Genomic DNA, 4,388 nt, shown 5'->3' with positions numbered 1-4,388 from the left:
CTCTATCATTTAGATAATCACGTAATCTTATCTCTATCACCGGACATGGGCCGAATTAAGCTGATTTCTGGCGAAAACATGAGCAACTGTTGGATGTAGACAAAAAAAGAATGTAGTGTTCATGGCTACTGGCAGGCATATAAAACCCCGGGTGGGCTTTATGCCGAAGCAGAGCTAGGGACAGCAGCGCAGAGAAAAAAGAACTCTGTCCTTGACAGCGTTTCTGTGGCTCGGTCAACCAGTTCTGGTTTAGTGCCTGTCCTAGCTATGAACATCTTATATAAGCGAACACGCATGTACCACTTAAAAAATATTTATTTGTTTAATTTCATTTGTTGTTATTACTATTTTTAAGAATTTTTCCAGAGAGAGACAGAGACAGAGAGACAAGGAAAGTGAGAAAGCAAGCCACCAGGTCTAGGACTTGAACTGTAGTCAGCCATGTGGGAATCTAGCACCTTAACTGCCACGCCACCTGCTGGCCCCCATGATGCACGATTTTAACCATTCTTTGGTGTACAGTTCAGTGGTATTCAGGGCCTTCACACTGTTGTGCAACCATCTCCATCTTCCATCCGGAGAAATTGTTTTTTTAGATCTAGCAGCTATAGGGCGTGTACGCTCGCCAGACAGACAGAGAGAGACAGAGAGATAGAAAGCGAGAAATCACCCTGAGGGGGGATGGCCACGCCACAATCCCTTCTCCTCCATTCTCCTCTCAGGATCTTGAGCACATACGCACACGCGCCCGGTGTAAGTTTAAGCCACCGGGTCCAGGGCTCGAACCATGGTCAACTACGTGGGAGTCCAGCGACATAGCCATTATGCTAACTGCTGGTCCCCAGAGAAATTTTTGATCTTCTCACTTAAAATTCCGTACTCATTAAACAATAACTCCTTCATTCCCCCTTCCCAGCAGCCTCTGTTCTACTTTCCATCTCTGTGAAGCTGACTGCTCCAGACACTGCATGTAAGTGGACCATACAGTCTGTCCTTTCATGACTGGCTTGTTTCATTGAACATAATGTCCTCATCATGGTGCATTCAGGTCAAATATCAATACTTCATTCTTTATTATTACTACTGAGTTGTCAGAAAAGTCATGATGTGTCTTTGCATAGAAAAACAACAATATTTTGTGACTTTTCCGACAACACAATGAATAGGCCATCATATGTAATACATTTTGTTTTCCATTCATCTATTGATGAACACTTGGGTCACCTCTACATTTAGGCTGGGAATAATGCTGCTAAGAACTTGAGTATACATATACCTGTTTTTGATCCTAAAAAAAAATGTTGAGACCAGCAGTTGGCATAATGGCTGTGTCACTGGACTCCCCTGTAGTCGACTGTGGTTCAAGTCCCAGACCCAGTGACTTAAACTCACACTGGACATGTATGTATGCATGCTCAAGATCCCAGAGGAGGGAACCAGCAGTTAGCGTAATGGCTATGTCGCTGGACTCCCATGTAGTCGACCGCGGTTCATGTCCCAGATCTGGTGGCTTAAAACTCACGCCGGGCGCGTGTGCGTGCGTGCCCAAGATCCCGAGAGGAGAATGGAGGAGAAGGGATTGCGGCGTGACCATCCCCCCTGGGGGGTGATTTCTCGCTTTCTGTCTCTATGTCTCTCTGTCTGTCTGGCGAGCGCACGCGCCCTACAGTGAAAATCTCTCAAAAAAAAAAAAAAAAGATCCCAGAGGAGAATAGAGGAGAAGGGATTATGGTGTTGCCATCCTCCCTGGGGGGTGATTTCTCGCTTTCTGTGTCTCTGTCTCTCTGTCTTTCTGGTGAACGCACATGTCCTATAGCAAAAAACCCTCCAAAAAAAAAGTTAAATTAATCCTGTATAGGAGATGGAGGGAATCTGGAGGACAGGAAATGAATGAAACTGTTAACTATAAAATGTTTGAGTGATGAAGTTGTTTCAGTTTTCACCATTCTAAAGTCATAAGTCTCCTTTAACAATTATTACTTTAAAGGAAAAAGTAATGTACATTTTTCCAAAAGAAGAAACTTAAAAAACAGTTAAGGCAAATTGACCTCAGAAACAGAAAAGTTAACACAAGAAAGGGAAGAAACAAAGAAAATAGTATTCGTGGACTCCCTATTCTGTAAGTGGCATTTTAGCAGGTCTTAGTACCCTTTTTGGTGTGATAGAATCCTTTTTGGTGTGATAGAATTAAATGAGAATAAATACTAATAAGTAAACAAACAAGCCATAAAACTCATAAAAGTCATCTGAGACAAATATACTGATCTCCATTGAACATTAACTAGTTACTACATTCACAAATTGTTTACCCTTAGCCTAATTCGATAATTGCAGTACATTGTGATAGGCCCCTGGAAGTCCCTATTTCCTTAAGATTTATTATGTAGTTCCTATTGTTATGTAACTGTAGAAATGGTCATTTTTAGAGAGATTTTTGCTATTGGGTGTGTTTGCTCACAGGAGAGACAGAGAAATAGAATTGGAGAAACAACCCCCAGGGTGATGGCCATGCCTCAATCTCTTCTCCTCCTTTCTCCTCTCAGGATTTTGGGCATATGCCCACACGTGCCTGGCATGAGTTTGAAGTCACCGGGTCTAGGACTTGAACTGGGGTCAGCCATGTGGGAGTCCAGCAATGTAACCATTACACTATTTGCTGGTCCCCAAATACATATTTTAATAGTTAACTATAACGAGCTTCTTTCTTCTTTTTTAAAAAACACTTCAGTCACTCTGTGACAAGGCTTTTGGTGTTTCATGCCCTCAGGTCCCCAAGTGCATCTTCGTCTCTCATAAAAATCATTGTAAATGTCTTTTCATAAATAGGATTACTTGAAATTGACCATCCTGTAAAGATGATAAATTTCACAGTTCCCTGCCTTCCACTAGACAGTGTGTTAAGAGAAAAATCCTTTGCCTGTCATAACTGGTACCAAACTCAGTCTCTTCCTATTAGCATCAGAAGAACTCAACCCAAAGGTGAGAGCAGACTGTTCGTTTGTTTTTAAGGTTTTTGCCATAGGGTGCATGTGCTCATCAGGAGAGAGAAAGAGACAGGGAGAAAATGAGAAATCACCCCCCTCCCCCTGGGGGAATGGCACACCACAATCCCTTCTTCATCCTCTTCCTGGGATTTCGGGCACACATGCACACGTGCCCAGTATGATTTTCAAGCCAGCAGATCTGGGACTCAAACCCCATTCAGCCATGTGGGAGTCCAGTGCCTTCACCACCATGCCTCCTGATAGCCCCAAAAGTATTTAAGCCAACAGACAACATCGGCATCCTAAATTTACCTTCTCTTAACTCAGACTTGCCAATGAAAGAAAATAGGAAAATATTTAAAAATCATGTCACCAAATAAAATTAAGAGAATATTCAGCCCAGCTGCCATAGGATAGCAGTAGCTCAATGCACTGCAATGCTGGAAGCATATGGAAGCTCAGGGTTCAGTTCTGAGGTAGACCTGTACATGATGGAGGCGTGCCCATGGTCCTCGTTGGCTGGGGAGAAGATTGCAGCCTGAGCCCCCATTGAGAGTGCTATTTTTTCTTTCTCGAATCTTTAAAATGAGACTATTTCAAGAAACTTGTCTCAACCTAAAACTTGCTAAATTGAGACCAGCAGATGATGTAGCTATTATGTCGCTGGATTCCCACATGGCCAACCATGGTTTGAGTCCCAGACCTGGTGGCTTCAAACACGCCTGGTGTGTGTGCATGAGTGCCCAATATCCACAGAGAAGAATGCAGGAGAAAGGATTGTGGCATGGCTATCCCCTCTGGACGGACTTCACTCTCACTGTCTCTCTCCAACAAGCACACATGCCCTAAGGCAAAAACCTCTGCCAAAACAAACAAACAAAAAGACCCTCAAACCAAAAACTTGCTAAATTGGGCTCTTTTATAACCTGTTAAAAGAAAGGTTTGACTACTACTGTATCTAGCTGGTGCTTTTTTAGGCCAGTTGAATTCCCATAGGTGGCTCTGACTTTTTGTTGCTTATTTATTCCTTCTGTCCTTCCTCTGCCGCATCCTCTCCATGCAAAGAGAGAAATGGATGGAAAGTTAAGGCCCACACCCTTCCCACAGTTGCCAGGTGGCTTCCCGCTCTGCTCAAAAACCTCCATGGCTGGGACTGAATGTGAAATGTGAAATTAATCTGAACTTTTTTTAGAAATGAAAATTTAAAAAGAAAATATATAGAAAAGTAGATGGAATTTTCAAGGAGTAAACAGGTCTATTCTGAAGAAAATAATTTTAAAAATAAATAAAATGAAAAATAAAAACCTACATGGCTACCTGAAGATTTTAGGAATATATTGTCTATTCAGCTATATACACACACACACACACACACACACACACACACACACACCAACCACGTAC

The sequence above is a fragment of the Tupaia chinensis genome, unplaced genomic scaffold (assembly GCF_000334495.1).
Source record: "Tupaia chinensis unplaced genomic scaffold, TupChi_1.0 Scaffold000056_1, whole genome shotgun sequence".
Taxonomy (NCBI): domain Eukaryota; kingdom Metazoa; phylum Chordata; class Mammalia; order Scandentia; family Tupaiidae; genus Tupaia; species Tupaia belangeri.
The sequence above is the reverse complement of the archived record's forward strand: the minus strand, read 5'-3'. Positions refer to the sequence as shown.